This window comes from Dermacentor variabilis, chromosome 4 (genome assembly GCF_050947875.1).
Source record: "Dermacentor variabilis isolate Ectoservices chromosome 4, ASM5094787v1, whole genome shotgun sequence".
Lineage (NCBI taxonomy): Eukaryota > Metazoa > Arthropoda > Arachnida > Ixodida > Ixodidae > Dermacentor > Dermacentor variabilis.
This window is the reverse complement of record NC_134571.1, coordinates 142,115,583-142,134,850: the sequence shown is the minus strand read 5'-3', so window position 1 is coordinate 142,134,850 and position 19,268 is coordinate 142,115,583. Positions and strand designations below refer to the sequence as shown.

The window sequence follows — 19,268 nt, the reverse complement described above, 5'->3', positions numbered from 1 at the left end:
TTTGCTTTCCTTTTTTTAAAATTGAGACTACTGAAACAGACTTTGTAATGCTCTACTTTAGTTAGGGGCAAAAAAATATTAATGAGGACGGAAAATATAAAGTTATATGTATTTGAGAAGGTATATATATATATATATATATATATATATATATATATGCTATTTTTCCTACTTTTTTCTCATCTACCCCCCTCTTGATTGTCTGCAGTGGAGCAAATCTAGTGTTGTCTTCTAGACACTTCCCATTATCCGCTGCTCCTTCCCCTCGCCGCATGAGGAAGGACATTTCCTGTTGCACTGGCCTCAATTATGCCCCTATTTCTTCGTACTATGGTCTCTGGAGAACGCCTTGTTTCACCGCCTTAGTGGCCATGGATATAAGGACCAATAAATGGTGATTTGGAGCCTTCGAGCCTCTCTCGTTCTGTAACTTTCCCTGGCTCAACATCGCAAACTTTGGCACAGTGTCTCTTCATCGATCGCTTATATTCGTCTCATTGCCGTTGAATATTCGGTGCTTCGTGAATCAGTATTTCATCAGCTACTTCAAAATGATGACGCCGCCCGTAGCCAAGGAGTGTTTCCGTGTGCAGCAAAGTGGGGAGCGCAGCCATGATCAGCTGTGTACATGCGATCGTGGCGCTTTACAGCTGCCTCCAGGACACATTTCCAGCAGCGCTGGAAGTTCGAGTACGTGCTTATCTACACCCGGCCACAAAAGTTTACGGACCACGGGATCTCAGAAACCGTTCAATTCCCGAGCAGCCTGTAGCAGTAGCCAGTAAAACTGCATACAACAACGTTGTTAGCATATTCTAGTCGAGGCCGGAAATGCAAATACCAGGCTGCCTTGTCAGGATGCGGAGATATTCAGGTTTTTCTCAGGTTTCGTGGCCCCTAATATATTGTGGACAGGTGTGCATCCTTACATCGCCGACAAGACGCTACGCTAAGGTATTGCCTTTGGGAGGGTACAGCGTCATCTTCTCCCTTCAGCCCAAGCTCTTAAATTCTCACTCCTAAAAGATTCCTGCGAACAATCGCAGTGAATTTTCGCTTAAAGGGCGTCTCGATCACCGATGCCGCAGGTGGTGTTAGGGTTGGCGTCTGACACCACGTGGCGACAGGTCATTCACCGTACCCTCTGAGCCGGAGCCCACGGGCGACCTCATCCCCTGCACCTCTCATGGTCGTGGCATCGTGGGTGCTACCTCATCCCCTTCACCTTCTCTTGGTCGTGGCATCGTGGGTACTACCTCATCCCCTTCACCTTCTCTTGGCCGGACCCCACGGCGCCGGAGAGGTCATTCACCCGACCTTCTCCCCGGATTCGTCGAAAAGAGGATCGACTTCTCCTCCCCGTGCTCGGTATTGCAGGAGGAGGGGCCCTCTCTCCGTGCCTGTCACGTGCCATCGACGGAAGCAAGCTCCCGCCCACACTTGTAGAGAGCCTATTTAAGGGGCTCCGAAATGTACTTTTGAGAGACTTCATACTTGATACTTCTTACTTCATGTTCTTCTTATTTTCTTTCAACTACCTTTGAATAAACAGCGCAAGTTTCGCACTAGCAAATCGTCGCGCCCCTGCTTGGTCGCCATGATCTACTGGATGCCTGCAGCCCGCCGACAACGCCACGCTACCCAATAAGTAATGTCGGTCGAGTTTGGATAGGCAGGCGCCGCTACTTCTCGGCAGCAGTACGGTACGCTACCCTGGAGCACGCAACAGTGGGTAGTTCTCCGATGTAAATTAAGTCCGTATAGGCGGTCGGAACATCTCCTGACGTTTTCACGACACGAATAGGCCTATCCTTTGCATCAAGGGCTGCAGTGGGCGCGGAATCGAGCGTGAGCTCGTCGTTCCCGGAGATGTTAACTTTCAGGCGTTTCACGTCCGCTCTTGACAATTTGAAAGTGAATTCGATGTACGTGTGATCGATGACATTGAATTAGATGACATGTGAGATTTCTCAACACTACTTATGTGGGTTCCCTGCTCACCTTGGTATGATCGAGGGCAGTGGTGTAGCTAGGTGGTCTTGCACCCGGGGCCCATAGGTCTTCTGTCACACCCCCCCCCCCCGGGTGTAGTTGCTGTTTTTTCTGCGCCAAATAACACAGGGTGCTGCACTGATAACTTGTGATAAGCGCATGTGCACATCTTCTGTCAGACTGTAAGACTTGGCAGCCAATACAAATGCGGAATCGTGGAAAATATGGCTCACGTCACAGGTAACAAAAAATACATTTTTAAAGTTTTAATGACCAATTCTAGCGGCAATATTGCATTTGCGAAATTGAAGCCCGACATTCATATCTTGCCCTACAACAACTTCACAAAAATCGTCGCAGGTACTATAGCGCGCAGTATTTTGGTTGTGGGAAGCTTTGAACGAAAACGAAAATTAAATTGTTAGTGACGCTGATCTCCCAACCTTATTAGAATATGCCACCTGTCTCCCTGCGGCGCGGGCGCCAATGCTATGACATTCGCGAGTTCTCTTTATTCTGATCAATAAAGCCTTGTTTTTTTTTTTGGTTGCTATATGGACAAACGTCATTTTCCGAGCTGCGGTACCACCACAAGATCGGGAACAGAATAGAGCACGCTTCGCGTCGATTCTTGGCGTCACCATAAGAAAGAAAGGCCGTGGCGAAGCCCGTGCCAGCAAAAGCTTGCACTACTGTTGGTCTGCACTCGCAATGGAGATGATTGAGGGATCAACGTCACTGGTCCGCTATTTAATATTTCTGTCGCTGCTGCCATACTGGGCGCCGCCCGCAGTGCCACAGTACTGTCGGCTGTAGCACCCAAAACGATCTTGTTTAAGGAGTTTTTCTTGAGTTAATAATATGATTTTGAGTCCTCAATTCTCGAATTGAAGTGCTTCATCTACAAGTACCAATTAAAGGATTATTCAGGATATGGTTATAACGTATCTGCCATATTTCTCACGCTACCGAGTTCCCAGTAATCACAATGACACATAACGTCATAGGATATCGGGAAATATTATTACAAAATTAATCCATTTTTTATAAAATTCCGTGTAGCTGACACAGACACTGTACTTGTGACATGAAGTCACACAACAACAATATGATAAAAAAGCGGTTAGATAGAACTAGGAGAAATATATTTTATTGAACACTGCGAAACTGATAAAGAACGAATACAACGATTCAAAAGTGATAAATAGAACATGGTATACATATTACCGATGCACAAACCATGGTGGAACATTGAGCCTTTTGCACTAAAGTAATGACCAGTAAGGACGCATTTCCTTCAGGAGTTCTTTTTCCGACACTTCGCTTCTGCAAACTCATTAATTACAGTAGTAAAGCTTATATATTTCTTACGTGTTCTTTTTCTATGGTCAGTATCGCCAAGCTTGACAGCATTTCATCACTCATGGTGAAGCGCAGAGACGTCTTGATCAACTTTAACTTGGAAAAGTTCCTTTCGCATGATGCAACTGACACGCAGATCGTGAGGAAAAAGCGAAAGAAAACAGTAAGTAAGTAAGAAGCCCCATTTGGCGATAAATTCCAGAAACTCCAGGCACCGACTCTGAAGACGATCCAGTGAATCCCATTCGCGACTTTTCCCGGCGGCACTTATGCAATGTCGCTCTCAACGAGCGCTTCGCCGTAAACGCGAGCGCCGGGCGCGCTCGTTGAACGCCCTCTCGCTGCTGTCTTTGTTCGTCTTCGCTGCGCGTTCGGAACGGAAGAGAAACCCAAGAGCCTCAACGCCTTATAACGCCTGACTGTATGTTTAGTGACGCCTGCTCCCAGCATGAATCCAGCGCACCCACATGAAACGTTCCGCCAGGGCGAACAGTTCAGCGACCATTTTGCCAAGTAAGTTTTTTAGCCCGCACATTCGTGCAATTATTTCGTGGGGTGTTCATAGAGCTACAGCCGACAAATCTGCGGTGCAACGCATCGGGTACATGAGCTCGGGCTACTGGATACCGGAGCATTCTTTGCCATATGCGCCCAGGCAAGCCGACGGAAAGCGGGGTGTCTTCGGACGTATATGACACCCCCCCCCCCCCCACTGGCCCCTGGCAAACGGGGCCCACGGCCCCCCGGCCCCCCCCTGTTGCTACGCCACTGATCGAGGGAGCCCCTCCGAATCTCAATGAGTCCGCTCATGAGGCAGCGCGAGATCTTACCCTCCGCTCTGCCCAGCGCAACGGCGTGGCGGTACTCCCCGAGAACAGAGACTCCCCTTCCACATACAATGAAATCACGAAGTATTACCTTCTTAATCGCAGGGTTTACAGTTTACCGCATCCTGAAATAAACAGGGCTCTGGCACTTACATTACGCTTACTAGAAGACTGGTACTTATGCTTGCCCACGGAGACTGAACATGTTTTATCCGGAGACGTATACAGAGCCTTATTGCGAAGATTGTGGTGCTTTAGCCACGCTCGAACACATGCTCTGGTCTTGCGAAAGAATTGAAGACTCGGCGGTCAAGGATGCGTCCAGGTGGGAGGCTGCACTTCGCAGCCCGGACCTGGATGAACAATTCTGGGTTGTCCAGCAGGCTCACGACATGGCCGTGAGGCTTGGCCTTCCGGTCACGACGTGGAAGCGGCCCCCTTAGTGGTTAATTATCACTACTTGCAGGACCAAATAAAGTTTGCCTTCCTTCCTTCGATGTACGTGATGACTGCAGCATCAATGTCAAGTTTAATGGGATCAAACGCTATTGTAACAGTTATCGAATCCTGGAGAAATTTAGTCTTGTCAACGTGGCCGGACACTTCGATGACTTTTTCTCTGTGAATCTTATGTTGAATTTTTGCAAATGACTGCGTGATCTACCGTCGCATTACAGACCCCCAGCCGACCATGCAATGCTCCAAAAAAAGTTACATTCATTAGAAACCTGGTGTTCCAACTCTTTAATGAAACTTAACATCTCCAAATGTAAAGTTATGCAGATATCCCGTAAACACTCTAACAAGAATCACCCGAACTTTTTAAACTCGACAGCCCTATCCACCGTTCAATCGTATCGTTATCTCGGTATCACTTAATATCAAGTTAACCTGGTTTGACCATATAACAAAATTGGCTACCGATACTAATAAATCACTTGATTACGTCAGACGTACCCTTGCGCTGTGCCCCTCATCCACAAGAAAACTAGCTTATGAAACTTTTATTCGAAGTAAACTTGAATACGCCTCAGCCATTTGGAGCCCTCACCAAGCTTACTTAACTACTATGTTAGAATCAATACAAAATCGTGCCGCTAGATTCACCACTTCCAGCTACAGCCGTGAAGAAAGTGTCAGTGTGATTAAATCATCTGTAGGACTCGAACCATGGGTGTTGCGTCGGAAAATTGCGAAATTGTGCCTTTTCCAGCGACTTTATTATAGCTTCCCCGAACTGCATGGAAGGCTTCTAATCCCACCAACCCGTACATCTCGTCGCCTTTTTAACTCTTGCAGCATCCAGTGCTTGCATGGTTCAACATTTTCCTTTAATCGTTTTTGCCTAGCGCCATTATGGAGTGGAACAATTTACCAGATAGAGTTGTGAATGAGCGCAACCCCGTTATCTTCAAGCAGCTGCTTACTGATCACCTTAAACCCTAACCTCATAATGACCGTACTGTGCCTTCATTCTTTTGCAATTGCCGTCTCACATTGTGACTGTTCTGCTGATTTGCTTTTGCATTCTATTCAGTGTGCCTCTTGGCGTTTTTTGTTGTTGTTGTTTGTTTTAATGCGAATCCACAGGCTGAGTCTTGTAAGAAATTGTAACCATATCTTTGTTTCTATCCTTATCTTCTGTAACCCCCCCCCCCCCTTATGTAATACCCCGACAGGGGTCCTTAAGGAAAAATAAATGATAAATGGTGATGAATTCCAATGGTAGATCCGGATCAAGCTCTTCTGCTCTTTATGAAGCAATCTCATTCAAATGGCTGAATGAGAGCGCGAATTTTGTGTTCCAATGACAGATTGGGACCAGCCATCGATTCCGGTTCGCTCTGCGGAGCAAAAATATTTGGTCCACCGAAATCGGCATACATGACCGGAAGTCCGCCTGACGCATTTACTTCACCCAAGAACTGGTACAGCGCAACACAGAAAGGAAGAAATAAGCCGAGTAGGCCAGGTAAAGAACAGAGTGCTAGCCAGCTCGGCTTGTTTCCTCCTTTCTATGTTGCGCTGAACCAGTTTTAGAATGCAATACCAACTCGCCCAATCCTCAACCCTAGTGTTCTACACCCGCCTCAGCTTCCTCTCACGGTTGCCTGTTTCCGGTCGTGTGCAGCTGCGGACGACATGGAAAACATGGCCGCTACGTCGCGCCGTGCGTTTTTGTTCCTGCTCCTGGATAGTGACAGCTCCGACTCAGGCGCTATAAGTTCCCAAGTCCAGTAACGATCCTTCCGATACGAAAGCAAAACTAGCGCATGGAATGCTGGGATGACCCAAATGGTGGTGGTGATGGTGATGAGGCCTACCCGGTGCATCTTTTGTCTAGCGCCCTCTCACCTGATTTCCCCTGTACTAAATGCCCCCGCGGGAGCGCACGCATTCGATTCGCAGATTTGGCAAGAGCGATCTCAGTCGGAGCAACGCCCTCCGCTCGTGATCCAGCCGAGCGCTCGGGATCTGCCATTGGAATTCTACATTACCTTCTCTTAGAAAACGCGACATTATGAGGTTTTATTCTGCCGTGTCAAGTATGACATCCACATCATTTCTATTGACCAATTTTACGTGTAGTATGCTAGATTTCATAACATGAACAACTGCAAATGAGTGTTGCGGAATCTAGCGTTGGGTCCTTCAGCTACTCCATGCTGCCGTATCATAAGGACTGTAGAAGCACCTGGTCCAGATCTTACATCAAGTGGGCTTGAGCAGCGTTGGTATGACAGCCCTTGAAATGAAGCTTTGTCGCTGGCCCTCATGTACATGCTGGTTTATGACGATTTATTTCAAGCTGGAAAGAATTTCTTCAGCCTCTGACATTGTCTCTGACAATGCGTACTCCAAGCATGCATTGTGCTTGGAGTACAATGGAACACAGGAGCACAGGCCCAAGCGCCGTCTCCGGAAGTTTTGGGTCAGCCAAGTGAAGCAACCTCCGTTTCTCAAGAAAATAACCGAGAAGGCTGCTTCCGCGGTATTTATGTGAGATTACTTTCTCCCAATGTTCAACGTGGTTTAAGTTGAAAGTCGACATAACACTTTGCCTTCAATTGCTGCAACTCTCGGTGACTGGGTTATAAATACGAGATCATACTATTTCTTAGCGTTTCCGGAAATAAACAGGAGCAAGTTACGAACGTTTTCTTTGTTATATTCCACTGATTACGTTCACAAGCGTACTCATCACACCCATCAAAAATACTCCACCTTGCATTTTCTCATGGACTGCGTTGCTTGTTTTGCATTAGCTGATAAAGGGTGGCTATCAGCTGCGAGTATTGTTCTTGTTGCTTGTTCTGTACGTCAAGGAGATGAGTGACTGTCGGCGTCAAGGTTACTCGACCATTCTTTTTTGCCCCGTCGCTTTGATGTCCAGCACAGCAACTTTCCGAGCTGACGTCGATGCTCACAGTATCTTGCTCGAGCACCACTGATTCTCGTATCTTTGCTTTCGAAGCGTCTCTGCCGAGTAGCTCCGTCGTACGTAGTCAGCCTCCGACTTGACAAGCTCTCCATCGACGCGTTGGTAGGCTTGCACGTAACGACGTTGACATTCGCGTCATCTTGTGGTCACTTTAATACACGACTACCTCTGGTTTGAAGCGGCTGCGACAAAAAACGGGAGATACAACTGTTTGGTTTCGTTTGGTGCTACTGTTCCACCATTCTGTTCTTCTCCCTGGTCCCAAATGGCATCCTGCCGTGCGGCGATTCCAACTGTCTTCTCCTGCACACTTCGAAGGCGCTAGTTGTAACCGGGAATACCCGCCGCGGTGGCTTAGTGGCTATCGTCTAGCGTTGCTAGCGGCCGCATTTCGATCGAGGTGTAATGCAAAAATTCCAGTATCCCGTGCAATGGGAGCACGTTAACGATCCCCTGGTGGTCAAGATTAATCCCGAGTCCCTCCCTACGGTGTGCCTCATAATCAAATCGTGCTTTAGGCACGCAAAACCTCAGAATTGAAATTAAAGTAGTAACGCAGAAGAAATTGTCTTGGAATGTGCAGGCAAGCGATGCCATATGCATGAGCTCTATTCTTTTTTTCAACAATTGCTCAAACTACGTTTCGCGCGACCAAACAAGCCTTTGTTTCTCTAGCGAACACGCGCTCGCCGGCTCAATGACCTACAATGAGCCGGACGAGGGGCAGCGCCCCCACGCTATTCCAGGGAAGCATCAGCGTTTATATTCTGTCGGCGTCGGTGGTTCAGTGGTAGAATACTCGCCTGCCACGCGGGTGGCCCGGGTTCGATTCCCGGCCGACGCAGTTTTTTTTTTCTCCATTTTTTTTTTTTATGTAAGACTACAAAAATGAAATGAGCTTCCTGTCGACTTTCTTTAGGGGTATAAAAAAAGTTATGACGGCAATCTTACATTTATATGTGCTTGAAAATTAAGATATACATGTAAATACACCCTAAAGATGAACCTAACAGCCTTGCTGCAAGTGTTAGGTTAAAGACGATGATCAGACGATGACAGTGCAGCAGCGTTTTATCCCTTTTTCTCCTCTTTTCCCATGTATTCTGTATTGGTTGTCTGGACACTTCACATTACCCGCTGCTCCTTTTTCACATCGCCTTGGGTAATATAAAAGGACATCACCCGCCGTGGTTGCTTAGTGGCTATGGTGTTGGGTTGCTAAGCACGGAGTCTCGGGAGTGAATCCCGACAACGGCGGCCGCATTTCGATGGGGGCGAAATGCGAAAACACCTGTGTACTTAGATTTAGGTGCACGTTAAAGAACCCCAGGTGGTCCAAATTTTCAGAGTCTCCCACTACGGCGTGCCTCATAATCAGAGAGTGGTTTTGGATCGTAAAACCCCATAATTTAATATAAAAGGCCATTTCCTATTGCGGTGGCCTCAGTTTCTTTCCCTATTTCTTCCGTATATAATGACGGCAGAACGCCTTGCTATTTCACCGCCTTATTGGTCGTGGATATAAAGACCAGTAAATAGGAATTTGGATCCAATTAGCTTCTCTCGTACTGGAACAACTTTCCCTGGCTCAACATCGGGAACTTTGGCACAATGTCTAGCATCAAATTTTTTTTTCATCCATCGCTTGTATTTGACTTGTTGCTCTTGAATATTTGGTGTTTCGTGAATCAATATTTCGTCAGCTATTCCAAAATAATGATATGCCGGTAGCCAAGGACTGTTTCCGTATGAAACAAAGACAGGAGTGCAACCAAGGCCAGATGCGTATGCGCGATTGTGGGGTCTTACAGATGCCTCCAGAGCACATTGCCAGCTGCCCTAGAAGCTCAAGTACAAGCCTATGTACATCCTCACGTCACAGATAAGACGCTCTGTTAAGGCATTGCCTTCGAGATGGTATGGCGTGGCAAAAGTCGATGTGATCCTTTCCCTTCCGCCCAAGCTCTTGTATTCTCACTTCTGAAAGCTGGTCCGTTATCTGAGACTATTATTTTTGAGTGCTTCAAGATATCTCGCTGCATCATTGAAATAACCGCATTGGCATCCTCTTTTCCTGGCTTTGCGGTGGCCATTCTGATGCACTCGTCGACTGCAACCAGAAAAGCTTAAGTTTTTCGTATACTTTCTCCACTTTCTTATATACTTTCTCGAAATCGAGATGCAGCACTTCGAACGATATTTTTGAGTGCCATAGGAATGGGGATCTGTTTTCCTCTTGTTCAATGATTAGATTTTGAGAAAAGTTGACGCTGATGATTTGTCTTAGCATAAGTGTACATATATATTTTTTAAGGTAAAACACTGGACAATATTTATGTACACTTTCAAACACTCGTCGTGTCCTCAACATTCAGGGCTGTGATGGTAAATGTAGAGAATTTCCTGGTGGCTTGTTTCTGGTACTAGGTGCTTCTCATCCTTCAATTTAACTTCTTCTGTACTCTAAAATATGCTCGTCACTTGCATCCTCTCATTTATGTCGTTGCTTAGGACCTGCTCTTAAAGGGACAAGGCGCCAACGTGAAGAAGTTTGTCTCCTGGCTGATGTCCCACACCGATGGCGTACTGCCGTATTTCGTCGGCCCAACTTAAGAAGGGGAGTAATGGCCTGGTGGTCTGTGAATAGTTTATGTCGACCTTCAAGGTAGCTGCGAAAGCATATATCTTAGTGCCACCACGACTCCCAGTGGTTTTCGCTCTGTCGTGTTATAATTTTCCTCGGCTTTGCTGAACATATAAGGGTAATATCCTATTAGAGTTAGTTTACGACCAGGTGTTTTAGATTAATCTCGCTGGTATAAAAGTGCACCTGCGCCACTGAGTGATACATCACTGCAGAGCTCAAATGCGCTACTGAAGCCTGGCAGCACTAATATACGTTCACTAGAAATAGCTTTCACAAGTTCTTGGTACGGACGTTTGCAGTCAATTCACTCCATATAAATGGGACGTCTTAATTACTGCATAAGCGAACGCCTTGTTGTAGACGCTAAATGCTCAGTAAATGCCCTGAAATGTCTTGCAAGACCGAGAAACAATTTCAGAGAGTGCAAGTTGTGCGGCTTAGTCAGACTTGAAGTTCTCTTGAGCGATTCTTTTTTAGCGCTCTTCGTGGTGACTGTCGAACGTTCTTCCTGAGAAAATGGCACTCCTCTGAAAGAACTCGCTCTTTGAGTTGACCTTCGGCTTCGCCTTACTTAATGCATCCAGTACTTGCAGATGAACTTCACGTTCTTCAGAGCTAGCGTGTACAATTGTATTATCAACACACATCATCACGCACTAATCCAGTGTTTCACTATTCGATAGATAACGCCATGTTTTGTAATAGCTAGCCCATCGTACAAATATCTTGGCGCCCACATTACGCCTGATCTTTCCAGGGCTACGCCTGTAGCATGCATTTCTTCAAAAGCTTCCAAGTACCCTGGTTGTCTGCGTAGAAACTTGCAGAACACGCCTTCTAATGTGCGGAAATTGGCATTTCTAAGCTATGTTGGTCCGCAACTATAATTCGATTCATCCAGGTGGTCCCCATATCAGGAGTACCGCATCAGCATGTCGGAAGCTTTCTAGGATAGAGCAGCCAGATTCATCTCGAATAAATACGGCCATCTTTCTACCACTACCCGAATAAAAAAGACATTTAACTTCAGTCATTAGAAACTCACCGCGTGAACGCTCTTCTGCGTCTGTTCCACAGGTACATTTACATCAATAAACTTGTCACTATCCTTACGAGGTTTGAATGCGAAAGCATCAGGATTTGTCTAAGTTATAGCGTTAAATTAAAACTACCTTAATCCCCCTTGCTCTAATCCGTACCAACCTTATGCCCACCTTGATCCACCTTCCTCTAATTTGTACGAACTTTAATCGACTTTAATGCATTTTATACCAATTTTGGGAGGGGGCCACGGCGTCTGTCCGACGCCGTGGCTGTTCACCGCGGGGTTTCACAGTGCGATCCGCAGCAAGTATAGCGCCGGGAATGTGCCGTCATCTTTTGGTCACGTGGGTTTTCTTGCGATACGATGTTAACTCCGGACGCTCGCAGAGTTTTCCGCTTCATGGGGCATATAAGGCTTTCGCCTAAAGATCTCACCATCTACCGATTCATGCACTTGTGCGCACGCCACGACGCCTTCACAACACGCTCAGTTTGATGCGTATTCATGGTCAAACGCAGGCATTTAAATTATCATCACTGCCTCGCACTATTGCACATGGGAACAATCTTCCGGACCACATCGCATCCATGTCAAACCGCGAAACTTTTCGTCATAACCTATACGCTCTTTGATAACACTGCATAATGATGTTCTACTATACTCTTTGTAACCTTTTCTTTGTTACCTTTTTCTATGATGCTAACTATTTTATGTTCTATCGACACTGTTGCCCCCCTTACTCAATGCACTTCAGTGGGCCTGTAAGGTATCATGAATAACTTAATACATAAAATATAGACATTGTAATCAGCACGAGTCAAATGTCCCAAGACTCCGTTCATCTTTTTCTGAAACAATGCTCCAGAATTCTTCCACGCAAATGGTAGCCTGTTGCGTTCGTACACGCGTGACAAAAGCCGTGTATTGCTTGCGTTTCTCTTGAATAGGTAACTGCCAGATAAGTTCCTGAAAACCATTGCAGCCTTAGGCTTAGTTTACAACATCATCAATTCACTACAGTGGAAAGGGGAAATGTTTCCTTTAGTAAGCCGACAGTCAGTGCAAAGTCTAAGCGATCCTTCTTCCTTCCAGGCTGCTTTAATGGGAGAGTCGAATGCCTACTTTGGCGACATTGTTATTGCAGCGCTCAGCATTTGCTGAAGCTCATTTTCAGCCATATTTTATTTCCTAATAAAGGCTATTGGGTGTGATAGAAAGGTCAGTGGGCCCAGGGGCTCAACACAGTGAGGAGAGCGTGGAGCACAGACATTGTCTTTATCTCGTTCAAGTTCTGATCACATATGTCACTTAGACTCACAACAAAACGATGCATAGAACACTTAAGCATATAAAGAGAAAGCTCCGTTAGCCTATCCAAACCGTCCGTGCATACGCGGTATACTTGGCTATCCCCCGTGTCCGTTTTCACTTGATAGCCGACTATCACGTGCGAAGTCTCGCGGTGGTTCACTCACGGTACGTAGACTTTGTACGGGTACCGTCGGCTGTCCCCGCTCTGGCACCGGGTGGGCACGACTACCCCTCTGCTGGCTCGAGGGGCTGCGAGCGCAGTGGCGCCGAAAGCAGTGCGGGCGTCCACTCGAGCTGCAGCGCTCTAAAGTTGCGGCGGCGGGCCTCAGGCGCTACCGCAGGCACGGCCAACAGGGCGGACCGTCAGCCGCCGGAGCCCTTCTTTGGGCCCAATGGTACCCGCGGCTTGTGTGTGGGCTGCGACCCGGCTGTGTCCGTGAACAGGCCGGCGCCAAGGCGGGCGCCGGTAGGCCCCTCAATCATCCTGGGACACATTCTACCAGGTCTTCGCCGATCAGAGCTCTTTCTGCCGAGCCGTCCGCAACCGAATCTCGACACGCGCTGTCCATGCGTGCCACGCCACCGCGCACCACCACGCATGCTTATTTTACTTCATCAATTTATTCGAGTCCATTCGTCACGTAGGCTTCCTGCGAACAACTGGGGTGTCTTAGCTTAAAGGGCACCTCGATCACCGATGTTGCAGATAGGTAGGTTCCGATGCAAATAAGGTTTGCATAGGCGGTTGGATAATGTTCTGACGTTTCGACTACACGGAGGGGCTTGTCGCTTGCAACAAGGGCTGCTATACTGTCGAATCGAGCTCGTCTCTCCAAGAGATGTTGAACCTTCAGGCTCTTCACGTGCGGTCTTGACAGCTTTAAAGGGAATTCAACGTCCTTGATGACTACAGCATTGATGTCAAGTTTCAGGTCCCTAAAGTTGTAACCCATAAACCATTGCAATGGTTTATTGAATCCTGCAGAAATCTAGTCTTGCAACCGTAGCTGTGCACTTCGATTACTGTCTCTGCGAATCTTACCTTCTGGTAGCAAATGTGACTTTATGCGGCTCTATGCTCCCGCGCCATCTAAGACGTCCACATCAATGCCATTGACCATATTTGCGTGTGGAATGTTACATTTCACAAGATAAACAACTGCATGTGGATATTGCGGGATGGAGCGTTGGGTCCTTGATCTAGTCCATGCTGCCGTATCATAAGGACTAGAAGCACCTGGTCCAGATCGTACATCAAAAGCGCGCGCGTAGCGTTGCTATGAGAGCCTTTGAAATGAAGGTTTCATGCGGGCCCTCATATACAGGTTGCTATATGACGATGCATTTGAAGCTGTGACGAATTTCTTTTGCGCGTCTCAGCTGTCTAGCTCGGAACTGCCTTCGACAATGCGTGCTCATTCCTAGCATGAAGACAGGCCCCATTGAGGTCTCCGGAAGTTTTGGGTCAGCCAACTGAAGCAACTTCCGTTTCTCAAGAAAAAATCGAAATTCCTTTTAGCGTACGCTAAAGAGGATGAAGGCGAAAGCCTGTGCACTCACGAGGCATTCATTAAATTACTTGCCCTTCTCATTGGAATGCGTTGTTACTTCCTATTCTTTTCTGCCACCAGAGGTCGTGGGTTCGAGTGTCTTGATTAGCTCTATGTTAACTAAATATTCCTTAAAAACTTGTCCTTCATTAACACCAAAGGACGTGGGTTTGACTCCCACCTATGATCGTGGTTTCGACCATCAATTCTGGCACCACCAATGTTGGTGCCATTTATTTGGGTGCCACCGGAGGTTGGAGGGTTTGACTCCCGCAAAAGTTCGTGGGTTCGAGTGCCTAAACCCGCCGTGGTTGCTCAGTGGCTATAGTTTTGGGCTGCTGAGCACGAGGTCGCGGGATCGAATCCCGGCCGCGGCGGCCCCATTTCGATGGGGGCGAAAACACCCGTGTACTTAGATTTAAGTGCACGTTAAAGAACCCCAGGTGGTCGAAATTTCTGGAGTCCCCCAGACGGCGTGTCTCATAATCAGCAAGTGGTTTTGGCACGTAGAACCCCATATATAATTAATCGGGTGCCTTAATTAACTTTGTTCTAATTAAAACCAGAGGTCGTGGGTTCGACCATTAATTGTGGCACCATCAATTTTGGTGTGATAACGACGGATGGTTAATATTTCGATAGTGCCGGACAACGCATTTTTCGACCCATGAGGCACTTGAAGCTATCGCCTTAATAATCGAGAAGGCTGCTTCCACAGTGCTCATAATATATTTTTTTACAAGTACTGCCAGCCTTTTTACCAGGCCTTAGGTAGAAGTGGGCATTTGGATCAAAACCCAAGTATGAAATAAGATCAAAAAAGGTAGCAGACCCTGAATAAGAATCTGCATAACAAACAGCATAGGAGAAACGTTTCCACAATCATGATTTGACGGGTAGAGACGAGGGATGAACGCAATAGTTTATTCACAAAGTGCAGAAAGAAAGGATGTAACGGTTGCACAGTCAACAGTTGTGGCAGGTAGTGCGTTCTATTCGGAAATCATGCGCGGGAAAAGGGGATTTTTAAATGAGTAGGTCCTACATGAAAAATCTCTAAATTTTTTGTTGTTATAAGAGGGCGCGCAGCGGTGGCTAGCCGGTAGAATACATAATGTTTTATCTATTCCCGATTGACTGTTATAGAGTAAAAAGAAAAATTTCATTCTGTCCCGGTAACGCTTAATTGCAAGGTTTCCCAGTTCTGCAGCTTCTAGAACAGATGATGGGGATGACCGCCATCTGTACGAATTGAAAATAAACCCTTGCTGATTTTCTTTGGACTTTCTCATTTTTAGTGATGTTGATTTGTGTGTGCGGATCCCAAACAACCGCAGCGTATTCTAGAATGGGTCAGATGAATGTTTTATATGCTAAACGTTTTATTTCAGGTGAAGCGTTTCCCATTGAGCGCCTTAAAAAGCATAGTTTCTTCATTCCTTTATTATAAATGTATGTTACATGTCCATTCCACCTAAGATCTCATGTTATTACAACTCCAGAATATTTGTACGTAGACACGAATGATAGAGACTGGTTGTTAATGTTATAAGTAGGGGTTAAGGTTATATGATATCGCTTTCCCAGTTCTGCAGCTTCTAGAAGAGATGATGGGGATGACCGCCATCTGTACGAATTGAAAATAAACCTTGCTGATTTTCTTTGGACTTTCTCATTTTTAGTGATGTTGATTTGTGTGTGCGGATCCCAAACAACCGCAGCGTATTCTAGAATGGGTCAGATGAATGTTTTATATGCTAAAAGTTTTATTACACAAATCTCTGGCTCCACTTGTTCCATCACTCGGGGACGTACTCGATCCAAGTTGCGGAGATCATGCCAATTTTTAGCGTTTCTGAAAAGAAACAGGCGCAAGTTATGAGCTTTTTTCGGTGTGACTATTCCAATAATTACAGTCGCAAGCGTGCTCATAAAACAATCACGTCCTTTGAGCTCTTGACGACCCGTCAAAAATACTCCGCCTTGGAGTTTCACTCGGACGGCATTACTTGTTTTGCATTAGCTGCTAAAGGGCGGCTATCAGCTGCGACTGTTGTTCTTGTTGCTTGTTGTGTACATGAAGGGAGATGAGTGACTGTCGGTGTCAATATCATAAGAAGCCAACAAACACTGACACCAAGGACAACATGGGGGAAATTACTTGGACTTAATAAATGAAACGAAGAAACGATAAATTAATGGAAATTAAAGTGGATGAAAAAACAACTAGCCGCAGGTGGGAACCGAACCCACAACCTTCGCAACCTTCGTCAACGTTACTCGGCCCTTCTTTTCCCCGTCGCTTTAGTGAATGGCACAAAAGTATTTAAAGCAGTCCACCGAGCTGACGTCAATACTCACAGTACCTCTCTCGAGCACCATTGCTTCTCGTATCTTTGCCTTCGAAGCGGCCCTGCCGAGCAGCCACGCCGTATTGTAGTCAGCGTCGAACTTTACAAGCTCTCCATCGTCGCGTTGGTAGTCTTGCACGTAACGGCGTTGGTCTTCGCGTCATCCGATGGTCACTTTAATCCACGTCTCCCTCGGGTTGAAACGGCTGCCTCAAAAAAAGTGAGAAATACAATAGTTTCGATTCGTTTGGTGCTACTGTTCCACCATTCTGTTCTCCTTCTCAACGGCCCCCAATTGGAATACCGCAGTGCGGCGATTCCAGCTTTCCCCTTTACACTTCGCAGGCGCTCGTCGTAAGCAGCAATACATAACATGAAATTGTCTTGAAATGTGTGGACGAGCGATACGGTGTGCATGAGCTCCATTCTTGTTGAACAATTCCTCAAGCTGCGTTTTGGCGCGACCAGAGAAGCCTTTGTTCCTCCAGTGTCGCTCCCTGCGCACGGCGAGGCATGCGTTCGCGAACACGCGCTCGCCGGCTCAGTGACCTACATATGTATTGAGCCGGACGATCGGCAGCGCCCCTGTGCTACTCCGGGAAAGCATGTGTGTTAGAAACCCGTCGGCGTCGGTGGTTCAGTGGTCAAGGGCGCAATCTCTCAATGTTCGCGCGCTCCACTGTGTGCAACATTTTTCTGGTTGCAAAAATATGGTACATACTACAAGCGCTATTCATGTCGCGAGTGAATGTACAGAAACTGCATCGAGTGTTCGCTGTGTTCATTTGGAACTCAACTTGGGAACGCTGCAGCCGCTCTAATCTGTTCAGATCAGTTCGCAGCGGTGGTCTTGGACTGTCACACCTATTTGTGCGCCAGATTGTATCGCGGTTTATGTTCTTGCGGAACCACAGTGATCCATTTTTGCGCAACATGACACAAGTGCGATTAGGTAATCTGTTACCTGACTTCATTGTTTCGTGTTCCAATGTTGAATCCCCTCCAGTGAAAGGTTTCCTTCAGGAAGTAGTGTTATCTTTCCGTATGCTTAGTGTTCGATTCTCGCTAGAATATTTAAGTTCCGTCAAAAGAAAGAAATTGTACCATGATATGATAGACTCATTAATGCCAGTTCCAATGTATAGGTTAGCATACTATGGAGGTTCAGGCGATGATGTCCTCAAAAGGGTCAAAAGAATGCCTGTGAAACCATCGGTAAAATCATTCTTCTTCAAACTCCACACAAATACCTTGCCTGTAAAGACTTGGCTGGCCGACAAGGGAATATATGTGCCGTGGACCACCGATTGTATATTGTGTAAAAAACCAGAGACTGTCGATCACGTCTTCATTGACTGTTGGGATCCCTTTTTTCATTGGGACATCTTACAACGAACATTAAAGAAAGCATTACCAATAACTCCACGTGGTATCAGATACTTAGACACAGGCAATAACGATATTCCATATGACCTTATTATGCTGCTGAGCCTCCATAGTATATGGTCCACAAGAATGTCGGTATGTCATGCTGATGTGAATGCCCATTCTGTGCGAGAAAACTTTATTGAAAGTGTCGTCTACATGCGTGAAGTGTACAAAGCCCAGAAAGAACCGCCCGATTGGTTGCCGCTGTTCGATGAGTTGGCTAAATTCAAGCGATTTTAATTTTAGAGAGTCAGCATAAGCTAAGCTGATTCTCTTTTCACAATGTATTCGCATGGCATTTCTGTAACGAGGAAATAAAGAAAAAAAAAAGTCGTTGGTTCAGTGGTAGAATACTCGCCTGCCACGCGGGTGGCCCGGGTTCGATTCCCGGCCGACGCAAGGTTTTTTTTTTTTTTGTTGTTGCTGTTGTTAAAGAACAACTAAAACGAAGAAAATAAAAAGCTTCACTGTTGTGTATTTGACGATTAAGATCGACCAGAAAGTAAAACAAAATAAATGCCCGACGATCACGATACGTCCTAATTCAAAACTTGAGCGCAGCTGAATATGTGTTTTCATTTCGCGATATATCGCAGCAAATAATTTGCGATACCGCGGAAATCAGCGCACCGACTGGTAGTGGGCCAGTGCTGTCAGCGCTCTCGCATAGGGAGGGTGCTGTGCGAGAACGCTGGCATGATGAGCGGCATCGGAGCCAGCTGTGGAAGGAGATGAAGACGATGGCCGCGAGCAGTCTCGGTCTCAAATTATTTGACTCAGTATATCGCGAGATGGAAAACACGCACTCAGCTGCGCTCATGTTTTGCATTAGGACGTACCGTAATCGTCTGCCTTTTATTTTGTTTTAATTTCTGGTCAATCTTAATCGTCAAACACATAACAGCGAAGCTGTTTATTTCCTTTGTTATTTTAATTTTCCTTTAGCAAAAAAGAAAAAAAAAAAACCTGCGTCGGCCGGGAATCGAACCCGGGCCACCCGCGTGGCAGGCGAGTATTCTACCACTGAACCACCGACGCTGACGGGTTACTAACGCAGATGCTTTCGCGGAGTAGTACGGGGGCGCTGTCCATCGTCCGGCTCAATACATATAAAGGCACGCGTCGGCGAGCTCCGGCATGCGCCAATGCGTCGAAAGCGTCGGTCGGGAACAGGGCGAAGCGTGACGACGCGCACAGATTTTGTCGACTGCCGATGCTAGAAATGTCGCCGACGCATGGCGACGCTGCGCCGGCGTGCACCAATCAGAAACTGCGATGCGTCGCCGGCGTCAACCAATTGGAGGCTGCAAGGC

General features: G+C 46.6%; 2 non-coding genes across 2 annotated transcripts; one reads left to right on the top strand and one right to left on the bottom strand.

Annotated features, from left to right (window-relative positions):
• Positions 1-8,396: 8,396 nt before the first annotated feature.
• TRNAG-GCC (transfer RNA glycine (anticodon GCC)) lies at positions 8,397-8,467 on the top strand. Its single transcript has one exon. It is a non-coding gene; the product is annotated as a tRNA-Gly (tRNA).
• A 10,455-nt stretch (positions 8,468-18,922) lies between these two features.
• Positions 18,923-18,993, bottom strand: TRNAG-GCC (transfer RNA glycine (anticodon GCC)). Its single transcript has one exon. It is a non-coding gene; the product is annotated as a tRNA-Gly (tRNA).
• Between the last annotated feature and the right edge of the window lie 275 nt (positions 18,994-19,268).